Raw genomic sequence first — 17,214 nt, forward strand, 5'->3', positions numbered from 1 at the left:
ATCGTCCTACAGTGGGGAGTGTTATCACACTTCTATATCGTCCTACAGTGGGGAGTGTTATCACACTTCTATATCGTCCTACAGTGGGGAGTGTTATCACACTTCTATATCGTCCTACAGTGGGGAGTGTTATCACACTTCTATATCGTCCTACAGTGGGGAGTGTTATCACACTTCTATATCGTCCTACAGTGGGGAGTGTTATCACACTTCTATATCGTCCTACAGTGGGGAGTGTTATCACATTTCTATATCGTCCTACAGTGGGGAATGTTATCCCACTTCTATATCGTCCAACAGTAGAGAGTATTGTCACACTTCTATAACGTCCTACAGTGAGGAGTGTTATCACTCTTCTATATCGTCCTACATGGGGAGTGTTATCACACTTCTATATCGTCCTACAGTGGGGAGTGTTATCACACTTCTATATCGTCCTACAGTGGGGAGTGTTATCACACTTCTATATCGTCCTACAGTGGGGAGTGTTATCACACTTCTATATCGTCCTACAGTGGGGAGTGTTATCACACTTCTATATCGTCCTACAGTGGGGAGTGTTATCACACTTCTATATCGTCCTACAGTGGGGAGTGTTATCACACTTCTATATCGTCCTACAGTGGAGAGTGTTATCACACTTCTATATCGTCCTACAGTGGGGAGTGTTATCACACTTCTATATCGTCCCACAGTGGGGAGTGTTATCACACTTCTATATCGTCCTACAGTGGAGAGTGTTATCACACTTCTATATCGTCCTACAGTGGGGAGTGTTATCACACTTCTATATCGTCCTACAGTGGGGAGTGTTATCACACTTCTATATCGTCCTACAGTGGGGAGTGTTATCACACTTCTATATCGTCCTACAGTGGGGAGTGTTATCACACTTCTATATCGTCCTACAGTGGGGAGTGTTATCACACTTCTATATCGTCCTACAGTGGGGAGTGTTATCACACTTCTATATCGTCCTACAGTGGGGAGTGTTATCACACTTCTATATCGTCCTACAGTGGGGAGTGTTACCACACTTCTACATTATCCTACAGTGGGGAGTGTTATCACACTTCTATGTCGTCCTACAGTGGGGAGTGTTATCACACTTCTATATCGTCCTACAGTGGGGAGTGTTATCACACTTCTATATCGTCCTACAGTGGGGAGTGTTATCACACTTCTATATCGTCCTACAGTGGGGAGTGTTATCACACTTCTATATCGTCCTACAGTGGGGAGTGTTATCACACTTCTATATCGTCCTACAGCGGGGAGTGTTATCACACGTCTATATCGTCCTACAGTGGGGAGTGTTATCACACTTCTATATCGTCCTACAGTGGGGAGTGTTATCACACTTCTATATCGTCCTACAGTGGGGAGTGTTATCACACTTCTATATCGTCCTACAGTGGGGAGTGTTATCACACTTCTATATCGTCCTACAGTGGGGAGTGTTATCACACTTCTATATCGTCCTACAGTGGGGAGTGTTATCACACTTCTATATCGTCCTACAGAAGGGAGTGTTATCACACTTCTATATCGTCCTACAGTAGGGAGTGTTATCACACTTCTATATCGTCCTACAGTGGGGAGTGTTATCACACTTCTATATCGTCCTACAGTGGGGAGTGTTATCACACTTCTATATCGTCCTACAGTGGGGAGTGTTATCACACTTCTATATCGTCCTACAGTGGGGAGTGTTATCACACTTCTATATCGTCCTACAGTGGGGAGTGTTATCACACTTCTATATCGTCCTACAGTGGGGAGTGTTATCACACTTCTATATCGTCCTACAGTGGGGAGTGTTATCACACTTCTATATCGTCCTACAGTGGGGATGTTATCACACTTCTATATCGTCCTACAGTGGGGAGTGTTATCACACTTCTATATCGTCCTACAGTGGGGAGTGTTATCACACTTCTATATCGTCCTAGAGTGGGGAGTGTTATCACACTTCTATATCGTCCTACAGTGGGGAGTGTTATCACACTTCTATATCGTCCTACAGTGGAGAGTGTTATCACACTTCTATATCGTCCTACAGTGGAGAGTGTTATCACACTTCTATATCGTCCTACAGTGGGGAGTGTTATAACACCTCTATATCGTCCTACATTGGGGAGTGTTATCACACTTCTATATCGTCCTGTACATTTACACAACATAAAATTTGTTTGTTTGATTTATTTTCTAGACGCTCCATTTTTTTTTTTTTTTATTTTTCTGTAGGAAAGATTTGGTTTTTTTTAAAACATAAGACACTGAAAATATTTTTAACACAGAGCAGTTTTCACTGGCTCTTTTTAAGTCCCCGTTTGAGGAGGTCGTGAATTGGACACCCAGGTGAACAATTACGGACAATATCTACAATTATTTAGCGCCCCAATTTCTCTGAAGGTTTCCTTTTCCTTAATTTACTCAGTGGAATCTCATAATTACATAGAATACGAAATAGAATTTTGTAATTAATTTCTTTAAGGTGATTTATTAATTAATTAAGCAACTGGAGGAAGTGCGGAAATATAATTATTCAAATTATTTCACACTGTTTAAATAGTGAATACTCACCACACATTGGATCCAATTGAAAACGAACTTTTAACTGCATATAAACCATTCAGTGAGGGTTTAAAACATACAGAGATCAATTCTTTTTGTGAAGAGTCACATGTAACATTTAACCTCTGACCTGTCTACTCACTTGATACAACAGAAAAAAATCACTGACATTAGCCTCTGATCCTTGACTTTTGACTTCTATCGTGACCTTTTACATTTCAAGTTTGAGAAACGACAGTATTACTTGAGATCTCAGACAATGGCGACCAACATAAAGTTATGACCGATTTGCTTTATAGCCTATTGTTTTTCAACAAATGACACTATATTTTGGTGTGTCTCTTTTATGACAGAATTTATATGGAAATTAATTATAGAACCCGGACGCACTGAAAAGGTCCTTGGTAACTATACTAGGGAAGTCGCCGAGATTCTGCCCAGTAACGACAATGTATAAACAAACGGGCGCGCACGAAGGTCCGATCAGACAACCAGTACTCCCAGCTTTAGTAATCGAAAGTGCATTTTCATATAATCTGTTAGTGTCCGTTCTTTTCCGCGACTTGTTTTAAAATATTTCAGGAAATATCAGGGCACACAAATGTGTGAATAATTAAGATCCAGAAAAACTCACGAAAGAAAAACAAACTAACAAAAGAAAAAATAAACCCGGTATTCTTTTATTTTAAGGAATCGTATTCATTTACGAAAAGGGGAAGACTTCTCTTGTGGTATCTAACGATATCAGTCGATAGTCCTGAAACGGTTTAATTGTTTTTATTCGCCTGTGCATAGATTTAGAGTTAAAAGAGGATCAAAGATACTTTTTTGATGAATTTCAGTAATTTTATTATATTTTATACGATGAAACATTGTGAAGACTAACGCTCTTGTGATAAATACGGACTCAGTGAGGAGTTTGTGAGGACTAACGCTCCTGTGATAATTACGGACTCAGTGAGGAGTTTGTGACGACTAACGCTCTTGTGATAATTACGGACTCACTGAGGAGTTTGTGAGGACTAACGCTCTTGTGATAATTACGGACTTAGTGAGGGGTTTGTGACGACTAACGCTCCTGTGATAATTACGGACTCAGTGAGGAGTTTGTGACGACTAACGCTCTTGTGATAACGTGACGACTAACGCTCCTGTGATAATTACGGACTTAGTGAGGAGTTTGTGAGGACTAACGCTCCTGTGATAATTACGGACTTAGTGAGGAGTTTGTGAGGACTAACGCTCCTGTGATAATTTAGTGAGGGGTTTGTGACGACTAACGCTCTTGTGATAACGTGACGACTAACGCTCCTGTGATAATTACGGACTTAGTGAGGAGTTTGTGAGGACTAACGCTCCTGTGATAATTACGGACTTAGTGAGGAGTTTGTGAGGACTAACGCTCCTGTGATAATTACGGACTTAGTGAGGGGTTTGTGACGACTAACGCTCCTGTGATAATTACGGACTTAGTGAGGGGTTTGTGACGACTAACGCTCTTGTGATAACGTGACGACTAACGCTCCTGTGATAATTACGGACTTAGTGAGGAGTTTGTGAGGACTAACGCTCCTGTGATAATTACGGACTTAGTGAGGGGTTTGTGACGACTAACGCTCTTGTGATAACGTGACGACTAACGCTCCTGTGATAATTACGGACTCACTGAGGAGTTTGTGAGGACTATCGCTCTTGTGATAATTACGGACTTAGTGAGGAGTTTGTGACGACTAACGCTCCTGTGATAATTACGGACTTAGTGAGGAGTTTGTGACGACTAACGCTCCTGTGATAATTACGGACTTAGTGAGGGGTTTGTGACGACTAACGCTCCTGTGATAATTACGGACTTAGTGAGGGGTTTGTGACGACTAACGCTCTTGTGATAACGTGACGACTAACGCTCCTGTGATAAATACGGACTCAGTGAGGGGTTTGTGAGGACTAACGCTCTTGTGATAATTACGGACTTAGTGAGGGGTTTGTGACGACTAACGCTCTTGTGATAATTACGGACTTAGTGAGGGGTTTGTGACGACTAACGCTCTTGTGATAATTACGGTTTTAGTAAGGAGTTTGTGAGGACTAACGCTCCTGTGATAATTACGGACTTAGTGAGGGGTTTGTGACGACTAACGCTCTTGTGATAATTACGGACTCACTGAGGAGTTTGTGAGGACTAACGCTCTTGTGATAATTACGGACTTAGTGAGGGGTTTGTGACGACTAACGCTCCTGTGATAATTACGGACTTAGTGAGGGGTTTGTGACGACTAACGCTCTTGTGATAACGTGACGACTAACGCTCCTGTGATAATTACGGACTTAGTGAGGAGTTTGTGAGGAACGCTCTTGTGATAATTACGGACTTAGTAACGCTCCTGTGATAATTACGGACGACTAACGCTCCTGTGATAATTACGGACTTAGTGAGACTAACGCTCTTGTGATAACGTGACGACTAACGCTCCTGTGATAATTACGGACTTAGTGAGGAGTTTGTGAGGACTAACGCTCCTGTGATAATTACGGACTTAGTGAGGGGTTTGTGACGACTAACGCTCCTGTGATAATTACGGACTCAGTGAGGAGTTTGTGACGACTAACGCTCCTGTGATAATTACGGACTAGTGAGGGGTGAGGGGTTTGTGACGACTAACGCTCCTGTGATAATTACGGACTTAGTGAGGGGTTTGTGACGACTAACGCTCTTGTGATAACGTGACGACTAACGCTCCTGTGATAAATACGGACTCAGTGAGGGGTTTGTGAGGACTAACGCTCTTGTGATAATTACGGACTTAGTGAGGGGTTTGTGACGACTAACGCTCTTGTGATAATTACGGACTTAGTGAGGGGTTTGTGACGACTAACGCTCTTGTGATAATTACGGTTTTAGTTAGGAGTTTGTGAGGACTAACGCTCCTGTGATAATTACGGACTTAGTGAGGGGTTTGTGACGACTAACGCTCTTGTGATAACGTGACGACTAACGCTCCTGTGATAATTACGGACTTAGTGAGGAGTTTGTGAGGACTAACGCTCCTGTGATAATTACGGACTTAGTGAGGAGTTTGTGAGGACTAACGCTCCTGTGATAATTACGGACTTAGTGAGGGGTTTGTGACGACTAACGCTCTTGTGATAACGTGACGACTAACGCTCCTGTGATAATTACGGACTTAGTGAGGAGTTTGTGAGGACTAACGCTCCTGTGATAATTACGGACTTAGTGAGGGGTTTGTGACGACTAACGCTCTTGTGATAACGTGACGACTAACGCTCCTGTGATAATTACGGACTTAGTGAGGAGTTTGTGAGGACTAACGCTCTTGTGATAATTACGGACGGACTAACGCTCCTGTGATAATTACGGACTTAGTGAGGGGTTTGTGACGACTAACGCTCTTGTGATAAACGTGACGACTAACGCTCCTGTGATAATTACGGACTTAGTGAGGAGTTTGTGAGGACTAACGCTCCTGTGATAATTACGGACTTAGTGAGGGGTTTGTGACGACTAACGCTCTTGTGATAACGTGACGACTAACGCTCCTGTGATAATTACGGACTCACTGAGGAGTTTGTGAGGACTATCGCTCTTGTGATAATTACGGACTTAGTGAGGAGTTTGTGACGACTAACGCTCCTGTGATAATTACGGACTTAGTGAGGAGTTTGTGACGACTAACGCTCCTGTGATAATTACGGACTTAGTGAGGGGTTTGTGACGACTAACGCTCCTGTGATAATTACGGACTTAGTGAGGGGTTTGTGACGACTAACGCTCTTGTGATAACGTGACGACTAACGCTCCTGTGATAAATACGGACTCAGTGAGGGGTTTGTGAGGACTAACGCTCTTGTGATAATTACGGACTTAGTGAGGGGTTTGTGACGACTAACGCTCTTGTGATAATTACGGACTTAGTGAGGGGTTTGTGACGACTAACGCTCTTGTGATAATTACGGTTTTAGTAAGGAGTTTGTGAGGACTAACGCTCCTGTGATAATTACGGACTTAGTGAGGGGTTTGTGACGACTAACGCTCCTGTGATAATTACGGACTTAGTGAGGAGTTTGTGAGGACTAACGCTCTTGTGATAACGTGACGACTAACGCTCCTGTGATAATTACGGACTTAGTGAGGGGTTTGTGAGGACTAACGCTCTTGTGATAATTACGGACTTAGTGAGGAGTTTGTGAGGACTAACGCTCTTGTGATAATTACGGACTTAGTGAGGGGTTTGTGACGACTAACGCTCTTGTGATAACGTGACGACTAACGCTCTTGTGATAATTACGGACTCACTAAGGACTTTGTGACGACTAACGCTCTTGTAATAATTACGGACTCACTAAGGAATTTGTGACGACTAACGACAAACTCCTTCACTAAGTCAGCGGTAACCGGGTGACAAACTCCTTCACCAAGTCAGCGGTAACCGGGTGACAAACTCCCTAGCCATGTCCCCTACCCTTCTCCTTCCAAACAGACAGACACAGATACAGATACAACACACCTACCCACTTTATTGGAAATTATTCATGGTCAATAGCGGACACATACGACCACAGTATGATGGTCATTTGGTCGTGGAAGACAGCAATGACAAGTTTGATTTCTGTCGCTACGTTTTTAGGGTTTTCCGATTGGCACCTTTACCCTGAACTTCATCAATAGTTCTCATTTGACTTCTCTGTACAGGCACAGCTACAAGCAAATATCGAATAGGTGGAAGTAGTCATTAGCCAATATTTAAAGACCATTGACGTCAATCAGATGTGACGTCACAGTACAAGACGTCCTCGACTCTTGACACCTACCACAGGATCTTGAAGAGATCATAAATGTAGAAGTGCTTTAATTTTTGAAGTAACCAATCACGGATTACGTCATTAAAAGTGACGTCATAAATGATTGATTTAAGTGTGACGTCATGACCCACAAAGGGTTGACCGGTCAAAATCTGGCATGAAATATGACGTTATTATCAACGGAGAGGTCTGTGCCCATTCAACAGCAAACACCATCTGCGGTCTTTTTTTAGTAAGATGTGCTTTGTACATGTTTCGTTATGACATTGGTCAGTCATACAATATCAGTAAAACAATGTGGAATACGATTACATCCCGCTAATGACGACGAATGACGTTTGATGACCGCTATATTGAGCTGCGGTCAGCAGTGATCTTTTATAATTACTTGAAAAATCATTGAAAGGAAATGAGGTTATACATGTTCTCTAACCTGAGATAGACACGCTTTTAATCGTTATTCATATCGTTTTTTCCTCGTTAAAACTATTCCGTACATATCCTATCGCCTTCGATTCTGTCCTCGTATTTGTGAGGGACATGGTTGTCCCGACTGTACACGATACTTAACGTTACCGGGGCGCCCTGCCAAAGCGCGAGACGTGAAGGGGAGACAAGTCGAGGCCGGAGCACACCTTAAACGAGACAGCGACACGGCCCACCTGTGGGTCCAGGTGTATTGTGTATAGAGACTACCTGGACAGGTAAGTTTAGTGTACTTAATTGCAGCCAACCCTTTAAATGAAGCCCAGACATATGGCTAGAAATTCTGTCTATATACAAGTACGCCGTAAAGCCCAGCCGTCTTCTCACTTATTCGATAATATCGTTTGCTAACGGATCATTTCATATTGCTGATTTTTTTTATCTTGTTTGTAATTACTGTACACAAGTCGATATATACACACATATATATACACTGACATTTATAGTATATATCCAATAGAAATAGACTTGCTCAAGTCCGTCCATTTAACATATTATAATTATACTAATTCCAATGCCGATAACAAAATGAATTTATAAAAAAAACTGATTTAATGACGGGAAGGTCAGAAGAGGAGTAAACTGCCGTGATTATCTGTTTGAGCATTTCAAAGTCGCACGTAAACACATATTAGATACAATTAAAGTAACGCAATCAACGTATGATTGAAGATTTCAGTAGCCACTTAATATTTCAGATGTTAGTACACCACAATACGTATGATTAGAATAAAAAATACTAATATCTAAGATTTTTAATCGAGGTGTGAGCGTATTTTAAATACTGAAACTTTTATTTCCTTTTCACCATATTGGCGTCGATCGGACTGTTCCCCGTTGTATACAGATCTAAGAGACCGTGTATTGTATAGCTGGAGTGCACACGTCTCAGTACACAGAGTCATTCATCAAATATGAATTTTAATCAACGCGCCAGTCGACACCATATGGTATGAAATCATAATGACGATTCGTGCGTGTACATCCGACACCCGGTATGACGCCCCTGGGGGTCGGGTTTCCTATACGTGTAGGTAGTGTTTACGCCTCAGTTCTGGTATTGTGTATAACGCTCCCCGGGGGCCGGGTTTCCTTTCCGTGTGGGTAGTATTTACGCCTCAGTTCTAGTACTATGTATAACGCTTCCCGGGGGCCGGGTTTCCTTTCCGTGTAGGTAGTATTTGCGCCTCAGTTCTGGTATTGTATTTAACGCTCCCCGGGGGTCGGGTTTCCTTTCCGTGTAGGTAGTATTTACGCCTCAGTCCTAGAATTGTGTATAACGCTCCCCGGGGGCCGGGTTTCCTTTCCGTGTAGGTAGTATTTACGCCTCAGTTCTAGTACTATGTACAACGCTTCCCGGGGGGCCGAGTTTCCTTTCCGTGTAGGTAGTATTTACGCCTCAGTTCTGGTATTGTGTATAACGCACCCCGGGGGCCGGGTTTCCTTTCCGTGTAGGTAGTATTTACGCCTCAGTTCTATTATTGTGTATAACGCTCCCGGGGGTCGGGTTTCCTTTCTGTGTAAGTTGTATTTACGCCTCAGTTCCAGTATTGTGTATAACGCTCCCCGGGGGCCGGGTTTCATTTTCGTGTATGTAGTATTTACGCCACAGTTCCAGTATAGTGTATAACGCTCCCGGGGGTCGGATTTCCTTTCTGTGTAGGCAGTTCTAGTATTATATAGAATAATCGTCCCTCCTACACTACAGTCTTATAAGTGGATGCTGTTGGAAACTATTTTGTATCAATTCCACAATCATCGATACGACACCTATCTCGTTAAAAGATTTCTCGACCACGGGACAAAACGATGCATGGGGAAGTTTTATATCACGGGTACTTAAAGTGTGTATGTATTATAAACAGGGGTTGTGAGATTCAGAAAGCATGCAACTCTAAAACTCAGGTACTTAACACTGCAGGTGACGATAAACAACCGTTATTGAAAAAGTCATAAAACATAATTGAATATAAACTCTGCTCAGTGTGATTGATTCGGGCTGGAATGAAAGTAGTTACAAGCGTGACTATTACACTAATACAAACGAAAACTATGACTATAGGGATAACGGAAACTATTCCGAGAATCTCGACACAGACTCTGGTAGATGGAGAGAGTATCCCGAGACTCTCGACAATGACTCCAGTAGTTGGAGAGAATACAGTTATTAGATTAAGTTATGGACTATTGTAACACAATCTGCTATATACTTGTAATGTCAGCTATAAACCTAACTCTACTTACCTGGAATATTAGAGGATTCGGAACGTCAGCAACATCTATCGGTAACTTAATCCGATCCGGCGAGTTCCGCAAAGACATCCTAGTATTTACAGAGACTAACATCGCCATTCACAATTTAGAACTATTCGAAAATTTACACAAAGACTACTTCTGCGTACCAGAATGTACCGAAATTAACAATGAAAAGTGTGAACATATTAGACAAAACGTGACAATGTTAATTAACAAATCTCTATATCACTCCGTGTCCACTCTTTGGGTAAGTGATAGAATCGTAACCATACAACTGGACACTGGTCAGTCTAGGGTTATAACAATAATAGGCGTGTATCTCCCAAGTAACAATAACATTGATGAGTACACAGTTCTTACACAACAAATAAGAGATTTGTGTGAATACCATTGTCTCACGGGAAATGTGATCATTGCTGGAGATTTTAATGCCAAATTAGGTCCACTTCCGGGAAATGCAACGGCGCGTATAAAATCTCTCTCTCTTCGACACTTGATGTGTGATCTTGAACTGACAGCAGCTAACACTAAACCTGTATGTAAAGGGTATCGGTACACATTTGTTCCCAGTAAATCCATGTTGGACTACATACTCGTAGATAATTCTTTAAACGATTGTATATCCACGTGTTCTATTATCACAAATTCGGAAGTGGACTTAGCTTCGGATCACCTTCCGGTTTTGTGTGAGATCAAAGTTCCAGTAAATCATGTCTACTCAACTCAAGATTATACTAATCTAGCCAGTGACTGTCGGGCTTGGCATAAAGCTTCAGTTGAAGACTTAATTAATTATCAACTAGACCTCAACGAAAGACTGAGAGTGTTAGATAATTTCCCACTATCCTCGCAGTACCAGGTCGACGCGTTTACGGAAATATTAACATTATCTATGATACTTGCAGCCAACAAAAATATCCCAGCTGTCAACAGAAATCCGTTACTTAAACCGTACTGGACCAGTGAAGTTAAAATGGCACATAAAAAGGCCTTACAGAAACGGAAGGAATGGATAAAATATGGTCGACCGCGGGGATTCGAATACTCATCGTATTCTCAGTATAAAAAGGCAAAGCAAAACTTCAGATCAATTCATCAAAAAGCATATAATAATTATATACAGAAATGTATACTAGAGATCGAAGAGGCAGCAGAGTGCGACTTAAGACTTTTCTGGAAAATTATTAGAAATCGGAAATGCCCAAAAACTGCACAAAGTAAAGAAATATCGTATAACGGGAAAACGTATGGAACTCCAAAGGATATATGTGAAGCCTTTGCATGCTACTTTGAAGGCATTTACAACGGAGTACGTATGGAAGCGGAAACGGAAGTACCAAAGCGACATTGGGTAAAATCAGAAAATCTTGAAGTACTCAATGCGAATTATACCTTCACAGAAGTAGAAAACGCGATTAGAGACACGAAACTGAGAAAAGCTCCGGGTCCAGATAATATCTGTTATGAGCACTTCCGGTATGGTGGGCGGAACTTGATACTTTGTATATTAAAACTATTCAATTCAGTTCACAATTTAGGATTTATACCAAAATCCTGGAAACACGGAATCATTATTCCACTGTATAAAAATAACCACAAGACACGGTCTAATCCCGATAATTACCGGCCGATCTCTCTACTTCCGGTACTGTATAAATTGATGGAGAAGGTTGTTAGTAATCGGATACAGCAGTGGCTCCCATGTACAAGCATCCGGCTAAATAGACAACAGCAAAAACGACTTGGATGTGAAACTGTGTCTTTCAACATAAGAGAATGTGTTTATTGGAATATTGAAAATAAAAGTAAAATTTATGCAGCCTTCCTGGATACCCAGTAGGCATTCGATACAGTCTGGCACGCTGGGCTGATGAGAAAAATATATGAATTTGGTATTAGAGGGAATATACTGACCTTTTTTGTCAATGCGTACAATAATATATCAAGCGCTATAATGACCCACGGGACTAGATCAAGGACGCTACCTGTTCGTTCTGGTATTAGGCAAGGTGGGATCGCTTCCACGTTTTTATATCTCATATACATAAATGATTTGTTGAATGATTTGGAAAACTCTAATGAGGGAGCAAAGATTATGGACATAAAATGTGGAAACCCCGCGCTTGCAGATGACTTAGTTCTGCTTACCATTTCTCCGTCGTCCCTTCAAAATATGCTGGACATCTGTACCGGATATGCAAAGACCATGCACTTCCGGTACAATACAGAAAAGAGTACAATACTTGTATTTGGGAAAAGACGAAACGAAAACGTTAAAGCAACATGGACACTTATGGACAAGAGTTTGAAAACGTCAAAATCTTGTAAGCATGTTGGTATGATCTTATCAGAAGATTTGAAGTGTTCCGGAGCAATGCAGAACGCATGCATAAAGGGAAGAAATTCATTCAATCTGATCACCAAATTTGGATCGGATTGCAAAAGGACGAATCCATTAATAACTGTAAATTTGTACAAAAAGGTGGTTCTTCCAAGCGTATTGTACGGATCGGAGTTTTGGTGTAACCCGAACAAAAAGGACATACAGCAAATCCGGGTATTTCAACATCAGATAGCTAAGAGAACACAGTGTCTTCCAAAACATACCCGATCAGACATAGCAGAGTCCTTGTTAGGTCTCATAAGGATAGAAACTGCAATAGAACGGCGGAAACTGAATTTTCTGTGTTCTCTCATCAACTTACCATCATATACGCTAACTAAAGACATTTTAGTTCGTAGACTGTATCAGTATCGCGATAACAATGGGGAAAGACAGATGGGATTTATTCCGGACGTTAACAAACTCTTACTGAAATATAAATTGAACAGTAATTTAGATATCTATTTGGACACTGTTAAATTTCCGTCTAAAACAAGCTGGAAACAGAGCGTTAAAAATGTGACGTTGTATTTAGAAAACGAACTACTGGCAGACCGTATGCAGAAAGACAATGATTTCCTACGTTTCAAGGAAGTACATGGAAATTATGAACCATGGATAATGTGGACATTTCCGGTTAAATCTCAACGTGATAGTTCCGTGGTACGATATTCAAACAAAATCTTGGCGACTATTCCAAACTGGATAGAAGGTCGATGTCAACTATGTGGATCTTCATACATTGACATCATACTACATATTGTGACGACTTGTGACGTCACACAATTTCTAAGAATTGAGTATATGATATCGATCATAGAAAGATGTGGCAACGAGTTTTGATTATCTAAATAATTTACCACATGAAGAATTCTTAAGGCATCTTTTAGGTAAAGATTCCAAAGCTTTCAAACATTTAATAGACACAAGAACATTTTATCTGGAAAGCACAAAATATATAGCAAATGCCGCCACACTTTACTTTGACAAAACCAGAAATAATCTTATGGCCATCGCATAGAATTGTGTACATTAGATAATTGTGTGTTACATTTAAAAACAAAAGGACTGTTGATATTATCAGCTTTATTGTAACATGCATTATAACAACGGACAATTAGATATATAACTTTGTATAATATTGTATCTCTTATTAAGAGGAATAAAAGATTTGATTGATTGATTGATTGATTGATTGATTGCTTGATGTCTCAAAGGGCACCACGTCAATCTCATTGAAGATTACGGCGTTAAAATGGTCTCTGCGGACCAAGGGAGTTTAGTAAGAAGTACAAACCGTCACACACCTGTCCTAGTTGACTAGATATTACGGCTCTGGGCAGGAATGTATCTGTAACTATTTTCAGTATGTAATTATTGTGTATTGGTAAGTATCTGTTGCCTTTAATAATTTCTCCGATTGTGTGCCTTGAAACATAATAAATAAGTTGTCAATGTAGAAACCATTACAAAAATTGGATTTTAAAAAATTAGCACTTAGAAAAGGGACATTTGTAGAGTTGATGAAAATGCTGACATTCATTTAGTTTAGTAAGTGTATATATCGGCTTTTATGCAAAATTTGCGGTATTTTGGGAACACAGTTTCAGTTATCACAATCATTTTAAGTCTTTATTTATATTTACATTATAACTCCCTAGGATGGTATCACTGCTTGGGTCGTGAACTGTGATAACTCTATTGTTAGCGAATCGCACTTTGCAATACATAGGGATCGAACCTGTATTTTATTCCATTCTCGAGGTCGTTTGCGTTTCGGCCCCATCCCGAGACGATTTGTGTTTCGGTCCCTTCCCGGAACGACGTGTGTTTTGATACCTTCAAAGGTCGATTTGTGTTTCGATAACTTCCCGGGACGGTGTGTGTTTCGATAACTTCCCGGGACAGTGTGTGTTTCGATAACTTCCCGGGACAGTGTGTGTTTCCATAACTTCCCGGGACAGTGTGTGTTTCGATAACTTCCCGGGACGGCGTGTGTTTCGATAACTTCCCGGGACGGTGTGTGTTTTGATAACTTCCCGGGACAGCGTGTGTTTTGATACCTTCACGGGACGGCGTGTGTTTTGATACCTTCACGGGACGGTGTGTTTTTCGATCCCTTTCCCGAAATAATGTGTGTTTCGATCATTTCCCTGTGTGGATTTTGGTTAGGTTCTCTCGTAAGGCGATTTCTCGCTCCACCTCTTCCCGGAGCTCTTGGTAACTCTGTCCTTTCGTAGGGCGGGTTTTGGTTCGAATCTAATTAGGACTATTTGTCATTCGATCCTTTCCGGGAGCGGTTTGTACTTCGAGCCCTACCCGGGGCTGACCTATGCGTTTCGAAATGATGGAAACATTTAGTATGTTCAAGTTGTCTCATCTTATCCATCAGTACACGTACACTTCAGTTTCTAAACACGCTGAAACTTGATCCAAGAGGGGAGTCACTTGTGCAGAAAACAGTTTTAATTTACCATATGACAGCTTTAAACATAATTTTGTTTTCTTTATGAAGATATTTTTAAGTCAGGTTTAAAACTTGAGCAATTGACGACTAAAAGAGTCTATGTACGCCGTACGATTTACACAGCCTCTAAAAAGTGTTTTAAAATGATTGCATCCTTGGAAATCGTTCTACATCTAATGATTTTGAAGCAGCATTACAGGCACTCCCTGCACTGTTTTGAGCGATATCCAAAAGAGCTCCCAGGTACTGCGGTCGTTGCCTGTGGGCGACGCTTCCAGCGATCAGATCAGTAAACCTTTTACTCTGACTGAAAGGCAAGCCAAACTTTATTGGAGCAATTGTCTTACATTACGATTTTATATCATTTATACATTTAATAACCAATTAACCGTAAAGTTCTAGACGCATTTCCATCTTTAATGGTTTTCAAACAAACCTCCCACAGAGTTCCGGTCCGCCTCCCAACTCACTGTTAGTATCTGCACACAACATCCGGCCCGCCCCGGTACCGCGCGAGCACCGATCCTATCCTGCCTTCTAATCACCCTCCAACACATATAAACGGGCGTTAACGTATAGAACTATTAAACTAGAAATTAACAACTAGTTCAAGATTTCCTGAGACGCTGCTTTTCTTAAAGACCGTAACCTGAAGATATCCCAAAACTGATACAATATGATGTGTTTTGTAACAACATCTGTAAACCCATTAGTTAAAACCGATAACAAAATTGTCTGTCCCGTGTCTATAACATGATGTAGACCACATTCCTATGAATAACGGTGTCTGTCACGTGTCTATGATATATGACGTAGCCTCGTTCCTATGAATAACGATGTTTGTCACGTGTCTGTGATAAATGACGTAACCTCGTTCCTATAAATAACGCTGTCTGTCACGTGTCTATGATATATGACGTAGCCTCGTTCCTATAAATAACGATGTTTGTCACGTGTCTATGATATATGACGTAGCCTCGTTCCTATGAATAACGATGTCTGTCTCGTGTCTATGATATATGACATAGCCACGTTCCCATAAATAACGATGTTTGTCACGTGTCTATGATATATGACGTAGCCTCGTTCCTATAAATAACGATGTTTGTCACGTGTCTATGATATATGACGTGGCCTCGTACCTATAAATAACGGTGTCTGTCCCGTGTCTATGATATATGACGTAGCCTCGTTCCTATGAATAACAATGTCTGTCACGTGTCTATGATATATGACGTAGCCTCGTTCCTATAGATGACGATGTTTGTCACGTGTCTATGATATATGACGTAGTAGCAATATTCCAATCACTGATAAGAATTTACATTAGTTCTCTGACTAATAAAGTTTATGTTAGCATTGTTTATGGTATCGAGTACCCTCTGTGTGGATTAATAAATGGTGGTGAAACCAAAAGACAGTTAAGACAACGTATGAATGGTCATCGTTCAGCAGTGATCTGCGTAGAGAATAAATGTTTGTATCAACTTTTCAACATTCCGGATCATTCTATACTGTCGCTGATTGTCCGTATTTTGGGAAAAAAAATGACCACCGTACAAATGACCCCACACTAAGCACACCTTTCCGTAGAAAACTTGAGGAATACTTTATTTGACTCCATGGCACTGCTCCGCCATATGGCTGCAATGACCACGTGGACTCTGTAGGAAATTTCTCCAGTCCTGGATGATGTAACAATAACGTGGCTTTATTCACGACTGAGACTAGACGTAATCGCCGTCACGGACATTATCATACATCTAGCGGATATACGGCCACGTTTGAAAATCTGATGGATACTAGATGTCTCACTGATACTGATGGATACCAGGTGTCTCACTGATACTGATGGACACTAGGTGTCCCACTAATACTGATGGACACTAGGTGTCCAACTGATACTGATAGATACTAGGTGTGCCACTGATACTGATGGACACTAGGTGTCCCACTGATACTGATGGATACTAGATGTCTCACTGATACTGATGGATACTAGGTGTCCCACTGATACTGATGGACACTAGGTGTCCAACTGATACTGATGGATACTAGGTGTCTCACTTATACTGATGGACACTAGATGTCCAACTGATACTGATGGACACTAGGTGTCCCACTGATACTGATGGACACTAGGTGTCCCACTGATACTGATGGACACTAGGTGTCCCACTGATACTGATGGATACTAGGTGTCCCACTGATACTGATGGATACTAGG

The sequence above is a fragment of the Ylistrum balloti genome, unplaced genomic scaffold, assembly GCF_031769215.1.
Source record: "Ylistrum balloti isolate Yb309-2 unplaced genomic scaffold, AGI_CSIRO_Ybal_v1 Utg371316, whole genome shotgun sequence".
Taxonomy (NCBI): domain Eukaryota; kingdom Metazoa; phylum Mollusca; class Bivalvia; order Pectinida; family Pectinidae; genus Ylistrum; species Ylistrum balloti.